Source organism: Ovis canadensis, chromosome Y (assembly GCF_042477335.2).
Source record: "Ovis canadensis isolate MfBH-ARS-UI-01 breed Bighorn chromosome Y, ARS-UI_OviCan_v2, whole genome shotgun sequence".
NCBI lineage: Eukaryota > Metazoa > Chordata > Mammalia > Artiodactyla > Bovidae > Ovis > Ovis canadensis.
The window spans coordinates 1,261,643-1,282,140 of record NC_091271.1 but is presented as its reverse complement, the minus strand read 5'-3'; positions in this window follow the sequence as shown (position 1 = coordinate 1,282,140).

The following is a 20,498-nucleotide window of genomic DNA, read 5'->3' as shown; positions in this document are numbered from 1 at the left end:
AATTATTTTTCCAGACGTCTCTGGAAGCCTGTATTCAGTGTGGTTCAAGGGCGTAAGGAAAACAGATCATAACGGGTTCTGGGGATCAGAAAGATACACACTTGTTTCAGCTCCTGTTTTAATTTACTTTAAGCCAGAGACGTCCATGCCGATCGAAAGCCTCATTCCTCAATTCTAATTAAAGGGAGGAGTAACTAATTCAAAACAGTGACTAATGAAAACGTGCCTGCCTTTTAGAATGCACGCGTAGGACCCTCCATCTCGGACCGACCACACCAGTTACGTTTTAGGCGCTGTTATCGGAGTTTAAATTCCATGACTAATTGTCGGAACCAGACGACCTGGCAGATGAGGGGAAGAGGGCATGCAGACTAAATCAGTGTACATAGTGGGTTGGGTATTTAGCGCTGGATTCGCACTTTGCAATTTTTACCCTCCTCATCCAGCTCCTTGGGATTTATGTCTAGAAAATGCACAAGACAGTGAAACCAAAGTTTCTGAATATTCTGTGCAGGAGGTGGAGAGCCAGCATCATACAGCCTGTTTTGGGTGACTTGCGATCGACTTGATACAAAATTGCTCATGACGAAGAAGGAAAAAAAATCAGTGTAGCACAAGCTATAGCCTCAAGACCAAATACATTAAGGGAAAATGAGGTTGAATCGGGGAGGGTTTATTTCTAAGTGTTCTGGGGGGAGGTGAGATGTAAAAAGGATCCTTTTACACACGGCATGGACCTATGTCAACCCTGATGTCCCACTTTGTCCCACCCTTCCCTGTGAGAACATAAGCGTAGGAAGCTCAGCTCAGTTCTCTGAGATGACCTAGAGGGGTGGGTAAAGAAGAACTAAAGAGCCTCTTGATGAAAGTGAAAGAGGAGAGTAAAAAAGTTGGCTTAAAGCTCAACATTCAGAAAAAAAACATCATGGCATCTGGTCCCATCACTTCATGGCAAATAGATGGGGAAACAGTGGAAACAGTGGCAGACTTTATTTTGGGGGGGCTGCAAAATCACTGCAGATGGTGACTGCAGCCATGAAATTAAAAGACGCTTACTCCTTGGAAGAAAAGCTATGACCAACCTAGAGAGCCATATTAAAAAGCCGAGACATGACTTTGCCAACAAAGGACCGTCCAGTCAAGGCTATGGTTTTTCCAATGGTCATATATCATATACGGATGTGAGAGTTGGACTATAAAGAAAGCTGAGCACTGAGGAATTGATGCTTTTAAACTGTGGTGTTGGAGAAGGCCCTTGGACTGCAAGGCAATCCAACCAGTCCATCCTAAAGGAAATCAGTCCTGGGTGTTCCCTGGAAGGACTGATGTTAAAGCTGAAACTCCAATACTTTGGCCAAGAGCTGACTCACTGGAAAAGACCCTGATGCTGGGAAAGATTGAAGGCGGGAGGAGAAGGGGATGACAGAGGATGAGATGGTTGGATGGCATCAGTGACTCAATGGACATGAATTTGAGTAAACTCCAGGAGCTGGTGATGGACAGGGAGGCCTGGCGTGCTGCAGTCCGTGGGGTTGCAAAGAGTTGGACACGACTGAGGAACTGAACTGACTGACTGAGAGGGGTGGGTTGTAGGGGGTGGGAGGGAGGCTCAAGAGGGAGGGGGGATGTATATGCAAACAGACCCGATTCACTTCATCCTACAGCAGAAACTAGCTCAGCATTGAAAAGCAACTATGTATCTGTGTGTCTCAGTCCTTCAGTTGTGTCTGACTCTCCCTCCCCGCCCCTGGACCGTAGCCCATCAGGCTCCTCTGTCCATGGGATTCCCCAGGTAAGAATACTGGTATGGGTTGCCATTTCCTCCTCCAGGGGAATCTTCCCAACCCAGGGATCAAACCCAGATCTCCTGCATTGCAGGCAGATTCTTTACCAGCTGAGCCACCAGGGAATGAGCTACTCCAATAAATGCTCCAATAAAAAATAAAATAAAATAAAAAGGGTCTATATGGCTCCCAAACAGCCACTAAGCTAAGAACACCTTTCATGTTCCTAAATGGCTCCATTTTCTTTTTTAAAAAGTTTTTTTTACATTAAAAAAAATTCCTTCTTCCGGTTTTACTGGGAGATAGGACAGACATACTCCGTTGGCAGAGCTGAAGGGGTTTGGCATAGCGATGTGACTCAAATCAAATCGTTTAGTGAAGATTCCTCTTTTCATACAGATGATTCAAATGCTCCGGATGAAAGCAATAAAAAAAGCACCTTTCTGTCCTTACAATGGGCTCCATTCCATGGGAGCTGCCTGGCCCGAGAGGTCACCCCAATAGCCAGTCACCCCATATGTCCTGGGGCAGCCAGCGGGCTGTGAATGACCCATTGTGCAAAAGAGCAGCTCAGTGGTGCAAACCAGGCTCCGGAACACCCGTGGGATCATGCTGCAGAAATCTTGTTTTTTTTTTTTTTTTGCTGGACTGTCCCTCCCACCGTGCTCTCCATGAAACTCCCAGCAAACCCAGAGGTCAGGGGACACCAAAGCCATCAAGGAAGGAATGTGCCCAGCCTCTGCAGCGGGGGCGCTCTGCACCTGGATTGCAGACAAGGCCGAATGCAGTAGCAGTTTCCAGTCTGAAGCTGCAGCTGGAGTCCACACAGCTCTGCTGACCCCTGACCCGGAGAAGGAGCCCTCGATCTGGGGCTCAGCTGAGCTCAGCTGTCACTCGACTGAAGCCCTTCACACCAACAGATATATCATTGCAGTCTCTCTGTGTGTGTGTTCTTCAGGCACTCAGTCATGTCTGACTCTTCCCAGCCCCACGAACCGCAGCACGCCAGGCTTCCCTGTCCATCACCAACTCCCAGAGCGTGCTCAAACTCATGTCCATTGAGTCGGTGATGCCATCCAACCACCTCATCCTCTGCCGTCCCCTTCTCATCCTGCCCTCAATCTTTCCCAGCATCAGGGTCTTTCCCAGTGAATCAGCTCTTCCCATCAGGTGGCCAAAGGATTGGAGCTTCAGCTTCAGCATCAGTCCTTCCAACGAACACCCAGGACTGATCTCCTTTAGGACAGACTGGTTGGATCTCCTTGCAGTCCAAGGGACTCTCAAGAGTCTTCTCCAACACCACAGTTCAAAAGCATCAATTCTTCAGGGCTCAGCTTTCTTTATAGACCAGCTTTCACATCCATACGTGACCACTGGAAAAACCATAGCCTTGACTAGATGGACCTTTGTTGGCAAAGTAGCGTCTCTGCTTTTTAATATGCTGTCTAGGTTGGTCATAACTTTCCTTCCAAGAAGCAGGCGTCTTTTAATTTCGTGGCTGCGGTCACTGTCTGCAGCGACTTTGGAGGTGAAAGAGAGGTGAGCTGAGCTCTCGCTTTATCAAATCCCTTAACACCTATGGAGACTGCACCAAGCTCTGTGTGAGTGCGCCCGCTTGTGTGTGTGTGGACAGTATTTTTCCACTAGAGAAATAGACCATCTCTGCTGCATAATCTTTTTAAGCTAAGGACAGGAAAAAAAAAAAATCCTAGCCGTGAAATGTTAATGGGATGCCAAATTCAGTTTTCCTGCTCCAGAGAAATCTGTGTCTTCCTGGGCACAGAGGGAAGAGGAGTTGGCAGCGACTTAGTGCCCCAGGCAGGACACTCAATTATTAAGGCCGGGTCAGGACACCCCATGACACCCACATCTTGAGGGATGTCTGGCTATTGGCAAACAGAGCCCCGAAACTCAGAGACAGGGCCCGTTTCATGACAGTCATTTGTATGGCTTTTTTTTTTTTTCAAGCTGCCCCGGTGGCTCAGATGGTGTAAAATCTGCCTGCAATGTGGGAGACCTGGGTTCACTCCCTGGGTTGGGAAGATCCCCTGGAGGAGGGAAAGGCTACCCACTCCCGTATTCTGGCCTGGAGAGTCCCATGGACAGAGGAGCCTGGTGGGCTAGAGTCCATGGGGTCACAGAGACTTGGACACGACTGAGTGATTAAGACAACAAACGTCATCTTATTTCTTAACAGTATTTGTGTGTCTGACTTGTCTTTTTTAAAAATTTATTGGCATTGATTGGAGAATAATCACTTTACAACACTGTGGTGGCCTTTACCGACATCAGCATGAGTCGCCCACAGGTGTATGTGTGACCCATGCATCCTGAATATCTCCCCACCTTCCCCTCTAAGCTGTCACCCAGCAGGGGCTTCGGGGTGCCTTGCTTCATCAAACTCACCCTGGCCATCTACTTTGCAATGTCCCGAGAGTCTTTTTAAAAAAGAGACAGACGTCCGTGCTGCATGGCGCAGCCAGGTAATAATCATAATAACAGAAGAACATAACTGAATCAAGAATAAATCAAATCAAATCAAGAAATAAAAAAAAAATAAGACGACCAGTGCAGGACTTCCCTGGTGGTCCATTGGCTGAGAACTCGCCCGCCACTGTAGGAAACGTGGGTCCAATCCATGGAAACGCGGGTTCAGTCCAGGAAGATTCCCCGTGCTGTGAGGCAACGGAGCCCGGGGTCCCAAAACAAGAGAACCCATTGCGGCTTGAAGACTGTGCGTCCAAACTGCAGAGTAGCAACCCCTCACGCAGCTAGAGAAAGCCCGCAGATAGCAAGAAAGACCCAGGTCAGAGGACTGGGGTGGGGGGCCTTTCCCCTCTCTGGGTGACCTTCCCAACCCAGGGATCGAATCCAGGTCTCCCACACTGCAGGCGGATTCTTTACCTATGGCGCTATGAGTGAAGCCCCCAAGAAAGGCCCAGTGCAGCCTACAAACAAATAAATTAAAGAAATAAACTTGCTTAATCTTTCAAGAATTAGCAGCTGTCTCTTAAGACCCAATCCATGATAACTATCGTTCAATAGCCCCTGAGGCTGATTCTATCCATATTCATGAACCGGTAAGGCAGGCTGGTCAAACACTCCAGGGCAGGTGTGTGCTAAGTAATTGAGGCGTGTCTGACTCTTTGCAACCCCATGGACAGTAGCCCTCCAGGCCCCTCTGTCCACGGGATGCTCCAGGCAAGAACACTGGGGTGGGTTGCCATGCCCTCCTCCAGGGCATGTTCCTGACCCAGGGATCGAACCTGCGTCTCTTACATCTCTCGCCTTGGGAGGCGGGTTCTTTACCACCTGGGCAGGCGCAGTTGAGAAGAAAAAAAGAGACAGCAGCCCACTGTTACGTATGCCTCTTCCGTTTCACAAATGCATCAGTAAGGGAAAAATAAAAAGAATGGCCCGAGGGTAAAAATAAACGAGAAGGACCGCACGCCTGTACCTTGTGTGGATTCAGACCAAATATTTACACAGAGGTAAGTTGAATTTCTAACTCCTCGTGCCTGGCACTGTTTTCTGTTTAAAAATATATTTTTTTAAAAAAAGGGCTGACTCGAAGGTGTCACAGCCCAAAATAAAACAAAAAAAAAGAGGCAGTGTGGAAAATTGCAAGCAGAACAGAATAACGGATCTTAGACGCCGTCAGAAGCAGACACGCCAGACGCAAAGGCGGAACCCTCCTCTGGGAACGGGCAGTGAAGAGTCCTAGGCCGACCTCTGTGGACACAGCTCGGTGTGTATGAGGGTGCAAGAACAGATTCAGCGCTGGGGGAGGTTGGGGAAACGGGGCTTCAAAGGGATGGATGTTCATGAAATAAAAATCCGTTGGGCTTGCCAGGCGGCTCAGATGGTAAAGAGTCCACCTGCAATGCGAGAGACCCCGGGTGGGTCCCTGGGGCGGGACGACCCCCTGGAGGAGGGCATGGAAACCCACTCCAGTATTCTTGCCTGGAGCGTCCCATATGCACAGGAGCCTGGTGGGCTACAGTCCAAGGAGTCTTAAAGAGCCGGACACCGCTGAGCCACTGAGCACACGCAGAGACTGTGCGGCAAGTTAAATAGGAGAAAACTGGATGACACGGAAGGGAAAAACGGAGCCTGAGGAGCCAGAGCTGGCGGTACAGGGGGAGGTCAAGAAAGCCGAAATCACGCTCGGCCACTGCGGCGGTCACTCTCTATAATCTTATTTAAAAGAGGAGAAGACGGTCACATACAAAAACTCTTCCTATTTGAAGGGAAAGACATGAATGTCTTGCAGCGGAGTTTCATGTGTTTTGAATTGCACTGTATTTTATGCCAAGCTGTATATTACGAAGGTTTTAAAAGTTGAATTATCGTTGCATTCGAAAGGGAACACGAGGGGCCTCGCGCGTGGTCCAGTGGCTGAGACTCTGTGCTTCCGGTGTGGGGGGTCCCAGGTCAGATCCCTGGTTGGGAAACTAGTGCTACGTGCTATAACGAACACCTAGTGAAGCCAAATAAAGAAACATAAATGTTAAAAAAAAGAAAAATAAAGGTGCCATGCTGTGTAATCTTTGGAGACTGGTTTCTTTCACTGAACTTGGTGCTTTTCAGCGTCTTCTGTGTGGAGGAGTGTGTCAGGGGCTTGTTCCTTTATTTTTAAATTAATTTATATTTTAAAAAATTACACCTTCATAGGCTGGAAAAAAATTTTTTTAATAAAGGTAATACACTATTAACGTACTGATGGGTGGTAGACCTGCAGGGGCCTGATTTAGTTAATAAAATAAAATGCGTTATAATTAGCTTTTCAAATCGTATCTCGTGCTAATGAAGCACACTTGATTAATTTCCTAAAAAGCGAAGTCAGAGCATCGAAAATCTCTCGCTTCTTGTAAATCACAAAAATGGGCAGAAGACCTAAATGGATGTTTCTCCAAAGAAGACACCCAGCTGGCCAAGAGGCACATGAAAAGATGCTCAGCTTCACTCATTATAGTTGGTATAGGTGCGGGTGGGCAGGCAGGGGTGCGTGGGTGCGGGTGGGCAGGCAGGGGTGCGTGGGTGAGGGTGGGCAGGCAGGGGTGCATGGGTGCGGGCGGGCAGGCAGGGGTGCGTGGGTGAGGGTGGGCAGGCAGGGGTGCGTGGGTGCGGGCGGGCAGGCAGGGGTGCGTGGGTGAGGGTGGGCAGGCAGGGGTGCGTGGGTGTGGGTGGGCAGGCAGGGGTGCGTGGGTGAGGGTGGGCAGGCAGGGGTGCGTGGGTGAGGGTGGGCAGGCAGGGGTGCCCAGATGTCGGCATAGATGCGGGATTAGACACACCCCTCAAGAGAGGCAAGCCCGAAAATCAGCAGAGTGGAGCGGAGGGGTAAGCCAGCCCGCTGGGCAGCACAGGCCCAGCATCGTGGTGGGGCCTGGAGGGTCTTTCAGCCCGTGGGGCAGACGGGAGGGGGCTCCCACTGGGGGTCCTCCAGACCAGAGGAGCAGGGCACAGCTGCAGGGGAGAGGGGCTGACCCTGAGGTGGGACGACCTGGGTCCCGGATACCCCGTTAGCCATCAGAGCCCAGGACGCCGGAGAGTTTCGTCATTCTCTTCAAGCCCCTCCTGTCCATCCTGAGCTGGGAGGGGAGCGTGGCCTCATCTGCACCTGGGTGCCTGTCACTCTGTTGCGAGCCGGGGACCCAGGAGGTGCTGGTCCATCGTGTGGAGGTGCCAAGAGCCTCGGAAGACAGATCCGGCCTTGGCTGGGTGAGCGATGCCCTCCTCTCTGCACCCTTGGTCCTCGCCTGGGGACCCCCCGCCCCCCACCCAAGCCCACAGTCTTCAGTTATTCCGCCACAAGCATCTTTCCGAAATGCCCACCCAGGACGCAGCACGTCGCCCTGCAAAGGTGAGGCTTCCTCAAGGCCCTTGGATCACAACAGGCTGACGGATCTGCCGTGATGACTCAGCAGCATCCTCCCCCGGGAGAGCCGGGAGATGAGTAATTGGCCCGGGAGATGTTCTGTTTCGAAAATCAAGGGTGGCTTTCAAGACAGACTTGCCTTTTTTTTTTTTTTTTTGCCTCCCTCTCTTTTCTTTCACAGAAGGAGCTTACACCAACGGAGCGCAGCTTTCAGGATGTCAAAATATTTTTTGTAGCTTTCCTAGGAGGCAGGGAACCTTTTTTGAAAAATCTTTAGCTGGAGTTCTGCCGCCTTCGCTAGTACAGTTCCGCAATTTTGTCGTCTCTGTCTCTTTCTCGTTTCGAGAGCCTGAAAATGCTTCAGAAATTTGAGACGACATGTGAGCCAGGACTGAGGCTACCCAGTTGCACTGAAGTCTATTTGCAGTTGTCTAACCCTTTTTAATTTTTTTTTTCAAATATACCTTTTCAAAACAGGAGATTTCAATGCGCAAAACCAAGGGCGAAAGATCGAGTTTGGACTTGCAGCTTTCAGCGGGAGCCGGGGACGTGGAAAGACTACCAATTTGGCATTGGGATGTGTTATATAAATCAGCTTTCATCTGTCTCTGTAAAAACAGGAAATCGGCTCAGATGAATAATTTATTTGTTCAATTTAAAAAATTGGCCCCTTCACACACGTGCCCTGGAGACCAGGCTCAAATAATTAACACAGCAATAAGAAGTCAGATATCATGTGAAGGAAAAAAAAAGAAAAGAATGGCTTACACACACACAGACTCCAGTGACGGAATTTTAGATTCCCAGTCAATAAGCTTCCTGGTTCTTAAGGGTGATATTGGTCCACACTCCAAGGTTGAATGAGGACCACGTCTCTCAATGACTCCTGGATTTTTAATTTCCATGCACGTTGCTTTCAAATTCTGCATTTTCCCCAGGAAAGAGGATCTAAAGGAAATCACCCCTGAACATTCACTGGAAGGACTGATGCTGAAGCTCCAGTCCTTTGGCCACCTGATGCAAAGAGCTGACTCACTGGAAAAGACCCTGATGCTGGGAAAGATTGAAGGCGAGAGGAGAAGGGGATGACAGAGGATGAGATGGCTGGATGGCTTCACTGACTCAACGGACATGGGTTTGAGTGAACTCCAGGAGTTGGTGATGGACAGGGAAGCGTGGTGTGCTGCAGTCCACGGGTCGCAAAGAGTCAGACATGACTTAGCAGCGAAAAAACAACTATATAATACATATGTATGCTGCTGCTGCTGAGTCGCTTCAGTCGTGTCCGACTCTGCGAGACCTCATAGACGGCAGCCCACCAGGCTCCCCCGTCCCTGGGATTCTCCAGGCAAGAACACTGGAGCGGGTTGCCATTTCCTTCTCCAATGCATGAGAGTGAAAAGTGAACGTGAAGTTGCTCAGTCGTGTCCGACTCTTAGCGACCCCATGGACTGCAGCCCACCAGGCTTCTCTGTCCATGGGACTTCCCAGGCAAGAGTACTGGAGTTGGGGTGCCATTGCCTGCTCCAATACACACATATATATGTATGTATATATATAGTACATATATTTTATAGTACATGTATATACTATATATATAGTAGTTCAAGGAGCTCTGCTCAATATAATGTAACAACTTAACCAGGGAAATAATTCAAAAAAGAATGGATACATATATACGTATAGAGTGAGTGAAGTGAAGTTGCTCAGTCATGTCCGACTCTTTGCGGCCCCATGGACTATAGCCCACCAGGCTCCTCCATCCATGGGATTTTCCAGGCAAGAATATAAGGGATACATATATACATATACTTTGCTGTCTATGTGAAACTAACGTAATTTTGTTAATCAACTATACGTGCCAATATAAAATAAAAAATTTAAAAATCAGCATAATAAAACTCCAAAATATATTCAGCATTGTGTTTTTTAACCGGGTTGCCGTAAAGACGAATATCATCCGGGCTGCGTTCTGTTCACATCTTTTCCTTTTCATCATAAAATAAACGAAAACAGGACTTCCCCGGCGGTCCAGTGGTTAAGACTCTGCATTACGAATGTATGGAACGGGATTTCAATCCCTGGTCTCAAAACTATAAGGTCCCACACTCCACGAGGCCAAAAATTAAAAGTAAATAAACGAGAGAAGTGAAGGCGTTCTCACGGGCCCCTGAAGCGTTCACAGGCCCGAGGAACGGCCCGCGCTTGCCGCAGTTTGCTTTCTTGTGCTCGGTACACACTGCACTTTTTTACAACAGCCTTGTGGCAACCCTGCCTTCTCACATAATGATAAGCATTTTTGAGGCACAACGTATTGTTTTTAAAATTAAGGTGGGTGCATTGTTTTGATAAGACCCAATGCTATTTAACCCACTACAATCCAACGTGCACCTAACTTTATTCAAAACATGCAAATTTCAAAATATTCCAAACGATGCATTTATTTTTAATCGGAGGGTAATTGCTTTGCAATATTGTGTTGCTCGCTGCCATTCACGCACCCGAATCGGCCACAGGTAGACACACGTCCCCTTCCTCTTGAACCTGCCTTCAACCTCCCACCCTCCAGCCCATCCCACTCAGCCAGGCAGTCGCAGAGCCCCGGGTTGGAGCTCCCTCGAACGTGACTTTTATATGCACTGTGAAACCAAAGATTTTGTGTAGCTCTCTTTGTTTAGAGGTTCCGCTTTATTGCAGTGGTCTGGAACCCAACCTGCCAGATCTCTGAGCTCCCTCACTTATATCTTAAGATGAACACATGGCCCATCTTAATATGGGCCCCCATCTTAATAGGAAAATTTCCTTTCAGAAGGCGGTGTGTACATATTTTTCTTTTTTTTTTTTCTTGTCGGCGCTGTTTCTAGGAAATATTATTTTTACTTTTTAAATTTCTTATTTACTATTATTTTGCTCAAGTTTTTAAAGGTTTGCAGTTATTACAAAGTTGTGATACAGTTGCCTTGGCTGGATAATGTATCCTTGTGATTTTTTGTTTTGTTTTATGCATAAGAGCTTGTCTCTCTTAATAACCGCACCCTAGCTTGTCTCTCCCACCATCCGCCCCCCCCCCACTGCTCACCACGAGTTTCTTCTCTGTATCTCTGAGCCTGCTTCTCTTTTGGCGTATTCACTAGTTTTTAACAAGCGACTCAGTTACACACACACACACACACACACACACACACACACACACGATTTTCTAGGTTATTACAAGGTATTGAATATAGCTCCCTGTGCGGTACAGTAGGTCCTGGCTGGTTATCCATTTTATATATAAAGTGAAAGTTGACCAGCTGTGTCCAACTCTTTGTGATCCCACGGACGATACAGCCCATGGAATTCTCCAGATCAGAATACTGGAGTGGGGAGCCGTTCCCTTCTCCAGGGGATCTTTCCAACCCAGGGATCAAGCCCGAGTCTCTTCTGTCTCCAAGACATTGGCAGGGAGGCTATTTACCGCTGGGGTCACCTGGACGTCCTCGTTGCTCCGAATGATGTCATGTCATCGTTTCTCACGGCCGAGTGACATTCTCGGTATCTATTACCGCTTCTTCTTTACTCATCTCTCTGTCCCTGGACACTTAGGTTCCTTCCATATCCTGACTATGGTGCATAGTGCCTTGTGGAAGAAAATTTGAAAAATGCCAGCCACTCTCTTGAAAAGAAACCCCTGCAAAGTGGACCAGACGTGGGTGTGAGTTGAGACAGAAGATTAACCTACACCAAACCTGTCCACAGAGCCTTTAGATCCTCAGGCTACAGAGGCTACTCGGAAAGGACATCAAAAACAACAACAAAAAAAGGCCAGATGTTATTTTCAGCTATCAATGCCTTGGCCGTCTCAGTCAAAAGTAGGACAGGAGCTATATATAAACACGTCAACAAATGAAAATCCTTTTGTGACTTTAACTGCCTCGGGAAAAACACCTCCGGCTTCTAGCTGGATATCTGGCATCAGGTTAGAGACGGTGGGGCGGAATTTTCTTTTCATGCTCACATTGAGAACACAAGCTCTCTGACGGTGTGAAGCTTCCGGAAAAGGTGAGAGGATGTCTAATTTCCGTGAAGATGAAGACCCTGCTCTGAGCAATAGCAAACTCAGAGGCAAAAAAAATATACAGAATCACTGGATCCTTGAATGTGTGTGTGTGTGAGTGCGTGTGTGAGTGTGTGTGTGTGTGTGTGTGTGTGAGTGTGTGTGTGAGTGTGCTCACTCTGTTGTGTTGCCCTTTGGAGGTGAGATAGGAAATGCTAAAATGCAATTATATATATTTTTCAAGTGAAGTCGCTCAGTCGTGTTCGACTCTTTGCGACCCCGGGGGACGGTAGCCCTCCAGGATCCTCTGTCCATGGGATTCTCCAGGCAAGAATCCTGGAGAGGGTTGCCATTTCCTTTCTCCAGGGGATCTTCCTGACCCAGGGGTTGAACCCACATCTCCTGCGTTGCAGACAGATTTTTTTTACCATGTGAGCTACCAGGGAAGCCCATAGTTTTAAAAGTTTTCCTGTGCGTGCATCTGAAACTAATGTACTATTTTAAATTACCCATACTTCGATAAAAACAACATCTGTAAAAAAAAATACGGTGGGGATTCCCAGTCGGCACGGTGGTTAAGAATCCACCTGTCAGGGCAGAAGAGACAGTTTCAATCCGTGGGTCAGGAAAATCCCCTAGAAAACGAAATGGCAACCCACTTCAGCATTCTTGCCCAGAGAGTCCCATGGACAGAGGAGCCTGGTGGGCCGCAGTCCATGGGGTTACAAAGAGTCAGACAGAACTTATCAACTAAACAACAATATATATATCTTAAAATTTTACTCTGGGTACACCTGAAACCAATATAATATTGTAGAGCACATTTTATTAAAATAAAATTGCAATATTGTAAATCAACCATACCTGAACAAAACCAACCCTTGTAAAAAGTATAACATCACCTATTGGGAAACAATAGCCAAAAAGTTTTTATTGCGATAATACACATTATAAATACACACATTATATATTATAAATATATCTACATTATATTTATATTATAAATTTATTATAAGTGTATAGTATATATGTATATCATATATTTACATTATATTTATTACATATGTATATTATAAATATATTTATGTTATATTTATATTATATATTATGTATTTATAGCAATATATTTATAACAGTATGCATATTATCACAATAATTTTTAATTATATATACAATCAAGAGAAATAATTTTGTGATTTTAACCACTTAAAAATTTTTTTTATGTGCACCATTTTGAAAGTCTTTATTGAACTTGTTACAATATTGCTTCTGCTTAATGTTTTGGTATTTTGGCCATGAGGTGTGTGGGATCTTTGCTGCCCGACCATAGATCGAACCTGCCACCCCCTGTACTGGAGGTTGAAGTCTCAACCACCAGACCACCAGGGACGTGCCCATTGTAACCATTTTTACATGTAACATTCAGTGGCAGGAAGGACTCTTACCCTATTGTACAAACCACCCTTGCTATCTGTTTCCAAGTTTTTTTTTTTTTTTTTTTTCAGTGTAGGAATCCAAAGAGGAAAAATGCTTGCTTTCTAAAAATGTGTTTGGACAAAGGCCTTGAGAACAGATGCCAGTGTATCTTTCTAAAAATGATGAAATCGTCAGAGTCCACTGGAGTCCGTGGCATTTGGGAACAAATGAGCTTAGATGCTGAAGCTGAAGCCCCAATCCTTTGGCCACCTGACGCGAAGAGCTGACTCACTGGAAAAGACCCTGATGCTGGGAACATTGAGAGCAGGAGGAGAAGGGGACGACAGGGGATGAGATGGTGGGATGGCATCACCGACTCCATGGACATGGGTTTGAGTAAACTCCAGGAGTTGGTGAAGAGCAGGGAAGCCTGGAGTGCTGCGGTCCACGGGGTCGCACAGAGTGGGACACGACTGAGCGCCTGAACTGAACTGAAGTGAGCTTGGTTCTGCTCATAATTGTTCTGGGGTCCAGCGGAAACTCTGGGTCCATTTGGCACTAATTCATCTTTGATTCAGGAAGGAAGGACCATGTAAAAGTTCAGTAACGATCAAGATCACGGCTCCTGAGATTTGAACCATCAGATTGCTCAAAAATGCGTTCAAGAATCCGCATGATGCATTTTATTACTGCCTTTAAATAGCCGAGACCCCCGTGTGTCCTGGGACACACAGACAAAGGATGGGGCCGGTAATACTCCCCAGGGACCTCCAACGTTACTCAGAAATGGTTCGCTTACCCCTTCCTCTCCTGTGCATCTCAGCATAAAGCTCTGTTGGCTGCCCACGTTTTCTCAACGGCATAACCACCCTTACATTTTTTTTTTTTTTAGCAAAGAACAGGGCTTAGATGATTATTATTATTTTTAGAAAAAGAATACCGTCCACTAAGGAGGAGATTTGTTAAGCCTTCCTACACGAGTGTGGGCTTCCCTGGCGACTCAGGGCTAAAGGATCTGCCTGCAATGCAGGAGATGTAGGAGATAAGGGCTCAATCCCTGGGGTGGGGAAGACACCCTGGAGGAAGGCGTGGCAACCCACTCCAGTATCCTTGCCTGGAGAACCCCACCGACAGAGGAGCCTGGCGGGCTGCCGTCCATGGGGTCACAGAGAGTCAGACACGCCGGAGCGACTAAAACACACAGTCTATACACTGAACATCTAAGTATGCAAAGGAGTATCTTCCCTGGATTTTACTTTCCTGAACTTTTGTGTTTTTATGGCTTTTAAAGGGACAGCAGGATTACAATAAGAATCCTCAACTTTGGGGTCTTCCCTGGCGGTCCGCTGGTTAGGAGTCTGCCCCGTCTGTGTGGTGGAGCTGATTCAATCCCTGTCCAGGGAACTGACGAGGCTTTAAGTGCAGACAGAAAAACAAACAAAAAAAAAGTCAGTCTATTGCCATAAAGCCAGCAGCAGTCGAAAGGGGCTTGTTAAGAACCATACGCCTTCCGTTAAAAAAAGAGAGAGAGAGAGAAGCCAGATACTGGAACTTTGGATAAAACTGACCCGTGAAACCATCGCGTGCTTGAACACGTGGCAGAGACCCCGGACGTGGTGTCTGGGGGCATCCGAGGCTACCCAGACAAGGAAACTCGGGGACCAGCCCACTCTGGCGAAGGAGCCCAGCCAGCTAGCTGCACCTGCCTTCTTTGTCCTGCGGGACACAATAGCAGGAGATAAACAAAGGCAGCAAATTTAGAAGCAGATTTTAAAGATGCCCTCTCTCGCGCCTTCCCCCCAGAGACACATAATACCGCGATGCTCACCCACAAAGGGCACTGACAAGCCTCACAGCTGCTTCTAGAAAGAGGTACCGGAAAATGCCATTAAAAACAAAACAAAACAAAACAAAACCAACAAACAGCTTGATGATGCCTTAGTCTGAAGTGTCCTAAGTGGTTTTCTAAGGAGTTCCTTGGGAACGCAATCGACACAGCGTCCTGATGGGAAACACCAGGATCCTCTCTGTGTTGGGAAGAGAACCTTGATGCTCCTCCGGACCACTGACAGTCTCCTCCTGGTGGCAAAGAGCCAGCTCATTGGAAAAGACCTTGACGCTGGGAAAGATTGAAGGTGGGAGGAGAAGGGGGCGACAGAGGATGAGATGGTTGCGTGGCATTAGCGACTCAATGGACATGAGTTTGAGCAAGCTCCGGGAGTTGGTGATGGACAGGGAGGCCTGGCAGGCTGCAGTCCATGGCTGAGTGGCTGAACAGCAACGAAAAAGGGACAAAGTAGGTGATTTAATAGTTAATCCCACGAGGGTATTGTAAGTAGGAAAAATATGTGAGACCTCTGTGAGTTAATTGGAGAAGGGCATGGCAACCCACTCCAGTATTCTTGCCTGGAGCATCCCATGGACAGAGGAGCCTGCTGGGCTAAGGTCCACGGGGTCGTAGAGTTGGAAACAACTCAGCGACTAAGTATACAGCTCAGTAAGTTCTCAGGGTCGGGCCCCCTGCAAAACCCACCTGCCTGTTAGACTCACAGCATCCTATTCTAATAAATCATTTGTATCCATCACTTTGCTCTCACTGAATTCTTCTCTGTGGTGACCTTAAGGACTGTGGTCCCAGAGCTCTTTGGAGACCCCCAAAATGACAGCTAACGCTTTCACTAGGAAAAGACTGTTTCCCTGGGACCCTCTCACCTTTGAAGGTAGCAGGTCCCAAGAAAGACAACCAGGTGTGACTTTCTTTGTCCTGGGTTACTGATTATCCTGTTGCCGTTTAGCTGCTTAGTCGTGTCCGAGTCTCTGCAGCCCCGTGGACTGTAGCCCGCCAGGCTCCTCTGTCTGTGGGATTCTCCAGGCAACAGTACTGAAGTGGGTTGTCATTCCCTTCTCCAGGGGATCTTCCTGACCCAGGGATAGAACCTGTGTCTCCTGCACGGGCCGGCGGATTTTTATTTTTATTTTTTTTTACCACTGAGCCACCAGGGAAGCCCAAGGGACCTTGCAGATATAATTAAGGTTGAAAAGTGAAAGTGAAAGTCACTCAGTCGTGGCTGGCTCTTTGCAACCCGCCCCTGCCCCCCAGGGATTATACAGTTCAGTTCAGTTCAGTTCAGTCACTCACTCGTGTCCGACTCTTTGCAACCCCATGAGTCGCAGCACGCCAGGCCTCCCTGTCCATCACCAGCTCCCGGAGTTCACTCAGACTCACGCCCATTGAGTCAGTGATGCCATCCAGCCATCTCATCCTCTGTCGTCCCCTTCTCCTCCTGCCCCCAATCCCTCCCAGCATCAGAGTCTTTTCCAATGAGTCAGCTCTTCGCATGAGGTGGCCAAAGTACTGGAGTTTCAGCTTTAGCATCATTCCTTCCAAAGAACACCCAAGAGTGATCTCCTTCAGAATGGACTGGTTGGATCTCCTTGCAGTCCAAGGGACTCCCAAGAGTCTTCTCCAACACCATAGTTCCAAAGCATCAATTCCTTGGTGCTCAGCTTTCTTTATAGTCCAGCTCTCACAATCCATACATGACTACTGGAAAAACCATAGCCTTGACTAGGCAGACCTTTGTTGGCAATGTCTCTGCTTTTAAATATGCTATCTAGGTTGGTCATAACCCTCCTTCCAAGGAGTAAGCGTCTTTTAATTTCATGGCTGCAGTCACCATAGGCAGTGATTTTGGAGCCCCCCAAAATAAAGCCTGACACTGTTTTCACTGTTTCCCCATCTATTTGCCATGAAGTGATGGGACCAGATGCCATAATCTTTGTTTTCTGAATGTTGAGCTTTAAGCCAACTTTTTCACTCTCCACTTTCACTTTCATCAAGAGGCTTTTTAGCTCCTCTTCACTTTCTGCCATAAGGGTGGTGTCATCTGCATATCTGAGGTTATTGATATTTCTCCCGGCAATCTTGATTCCAGCTTCTTCCAGCCCAGCGTTTCTCATGATGTACTCTGTATGGAAGTTAAATAAGCAGGGTGACAATATACAGCCTTGACGTACTCCTTTTCCTATTTGGAACCAGCCTGTTGTTCCATGTCCAGTTCTAACTGTTGCTTCCTGACCTGCATACAGATTTCTCAAGAGGCAGTTTAGGTGGTCTGGTATTCCCATCTCTTTCAGAATTTTCCACAGTTTCTTGTGATCCACACAGCCAAAGGCTTTGGCATAGTCAATAAAGCAGAAATAGATGTTTTTCGGGAACTCTCTTCCTTTTTCGATGATCCAGCAGATGTTGGCAATTTGATCTCTGGTTCCTCTGCCTTTTCTAAACCAGCTTGAACATCAGGAAGTTCACGGTTCACATATTGCTGAAGCCTGGTTTGGAGAATTTTGAGCATGACTTTACTAGTGTGTGAGATGAGTGCAATCGTGCGGTAGTTGGAGCATTCTTTGGCATTGCTTTTCTTTGGGATTGGAATGAACACTGACCTTTTCCAGTCCTGTGGCCCCTGCTGAGTTTTCCAAATTTGCTGGCATGTTGAGGGCAGCACTTTCACAACATCACCTTTCAGGATTTGAAACAGCTCAACTGGAATTCCATCACCTACACTAGCTTTGTTTGTAGTGATGCTTTCTAAGGCCCATTTGACTTCAATCCATGGAATTAATTCTCCAGGCCAGAATACTGGAGTGGGTAGCCTTTACCTTTTCTCTGGGGGGAATCTTCCCAACCCAGGGGTCGAACACAGGTCTCCCGCATTGCAGGCGGATTCTTTACCCACGGAGGCACTGGGGAAGCCCAAGAATACTGGGGTGGGTAGCCTTTCCCTTCTCCAGGTTATGGAGCTTAAAATAGGGAGATGATCCTGGATTAGCCTGATGGGTTCACTTTAATCTCAAGAGCCTTCAAAAGCAGAGAACATTGTTGGGCTGGAGCGGGAGAGAAGGGAAGGCAGGAGGGAAGCTGGAGATGCTGAGGGAGTTATGGTCGGACCAGAGATAGGGCCCCCGTCCCTCCCCACCGCTGACCACCAGTTCAGAAGCAGGGAATCCAGCCTTACAGCCACAAGGAAGTGGGTCCAGCCATCCACCAACCTGAACAAGCTCAGAAACAGGCTCTTCCACGTCACTGCCTGGGGAGCCCAGTGAGTAGACGGCTCCGCTTTGACCGTCGCAGACCTCGAGCCAGGGGTCACAGGCGAGACTTCTCACCCACAGGGCAGTGAGACGGATCAGATACTGGTGCTGCTGCACTTGGTACACGTGGGGTCACTTATTGTTGTTCAGTTGCTCGGTCGTGTCCGACTCTTTGCGACCCCATGGACTGCAGCACGCCAGGCCTTCTGTGTCCATCACCATCTCCTGCAGCTTGCAAAAACTCATGCGCGTCGAGTCGGTGATGCCATCCAACCATCTCAGCCTCTGGGGCTGCCAGGTTGAGGTTTCTGCAACGTTCTGGGTAGGGGTCTATGTGTGGTCTCCTTGGGGATCTGGGTTAGGGGGAGTTGTAGCGACGGCAGTCTCAGCTGTGATCTGGGGGGGTGCACTGACTCTGGAGAGTCCCAGCTGGGAGTCCACGTCCAGTCTGGGTGGACTGGGAGGGGGTCCCACCATCCAGGCAGGATCCTCCAGTCTGTGGGAGGTTCAGTGCTCTAGGCTGGAGGGTGGGCAGTGAGGGGGGTTGCGGTTAGTGTATCAGGAGTCTGTGGTCAGAATGGATGGTTTGCAGTCCAGGTTAAGCTCTCAGGGTCTGCGAGCCGGGAGAGGGGCCCTAGGGCAGGAGTCCAAGGTCGGGGTTGGGTCCACGTCTGGGTGGCAGATTGTGCAGTCAGAAGGAGTCCTGGGGGTCTCAGTGTGGTCCCAGGGGAGAAAGGGCTTTGGGACCTCAGGGGCTGTGTCCCTGGGGACTGTGGTCCAGACAGGGGACGTGTGTGTGTGTGTGTGTGTGTGTGTGTGTCCCTGGGGACTGGTCCAGACAGGGACTTGTGTGCATGTGTGTGTGTGTGTCTCTGGGGACTGTGCTCCAGATAGAGAGTGTGTTTGTGTTTGTGTGTGTCTGTGTCCCTGGGGACTGTGGTCCAGACAGGGGACGTGTGTTTGTGCATGTGTGTCCCTGGGGACTACGGTCCAGACAGGGGACGCGTGTGTGTGTGTCTGTGTGTCTATGCGGACTGTGGTCTAAACAGAGGATGTGTTTGTGTGTGTGTGTGTGTGTGTGTGTGTGTGTGTGCGCGTGTCTCTGGGGACTGTGGTCCAGAGAGGGGACGTCAGTGTATGTGTGTGTCCTTGGGGACTGTGGTCCAGACAGGGTGTGTGTGTGTGTGTGTGTGTGTGTGTGTGTGTGTCCCTGGGGACTGTGGTCCAGACAGTGGACATGTATGAGGGGGTCTCTGGCCTGAGCTGGGGTCCTTGGGGCCCATGATTGGAGGGTCCGGGTGGGGGTCCCTGGGGTCTATGATCCAGGAGTGGGGGTCCCCGGGTCTGGGAAGGGGTCCTTGGGGGTCCATGATCCTGGGGGCTGTGGTGGTCCTGGGGTCCAGGTGGGGGTCCCTGGGGTCTATGATGGGGGGGTGTCTCCCGGGTCTGGGAAGGGGTCCCTGGGGTCCATGATCCTGGGGGCTGTGGTGGTCCTGGGGTCCGGGTGGGGGGGTCCCTGGGGTCTATGATTCAGGAGTGGGAGGGTGTCTCCCGGGTCTGGGAAGAGGTCCCTGGGGTCCATGTTCCTGGGGGCTGTGGTGGTCCTGGGGTCCGGGTGGGGGTCCTTGGGGTCTCTGATCCGCAGGGGGGGATCCCAGGGTCTGGTCAGGGGTCCCTGGGGTCTATGATGCACGGGGAGGAGTTCCGAGGTCCCCATTCAGGGTGGGGGTGCTTGTCCCCAGGGGTCGGACAGGGGTCCCGGAGGGGATGGGGGTGCGCGCGCGTGGCGGGAGTCAGGGGCGCGTGCAGGCGAGGTTGGGGTGCGCGCAGGAGGGGCGGGGGCGCGCTCGGGGGGGGGTGGGAGTCGGGGGCACGAGCTCGCTAGAGACGGGGGCGCGCGCAAGAGGGGCGGGGGCGCGCGGGGGAGTCGGAGGCGCGCGTGGAGAGTCGGGGATGCGCGCGAGGTGGGAGTCAGGGGCGTGCGCGGGGCAGGGGTGCGCGCAGTGGAGCGGGGGCGCGCTCGGGGCGGGAGTCGGGGGCGCGCGCAGGGCGGGGGCGCGCTCGGGAGAGTCGGGGACGCGCGGGGGCGGGGGCGCGCGCGGGGCGGGCGTCGGGGGCGCGGGCAGGCGAGGCTGGGGCGCGGGCGCACTCGGCGGGGGGGGGGGTGGGAGTCGGGGGCGCGCGCGCGAGACGGGGGCACGCGCAGGAGGGGCTGGGGAGCACGGGAGAGTCGGGGGCGCGCGCGCGCGGCGCTGGAGTCGGGGCACGCGCGGGAGTCAGGGCGCGAGCA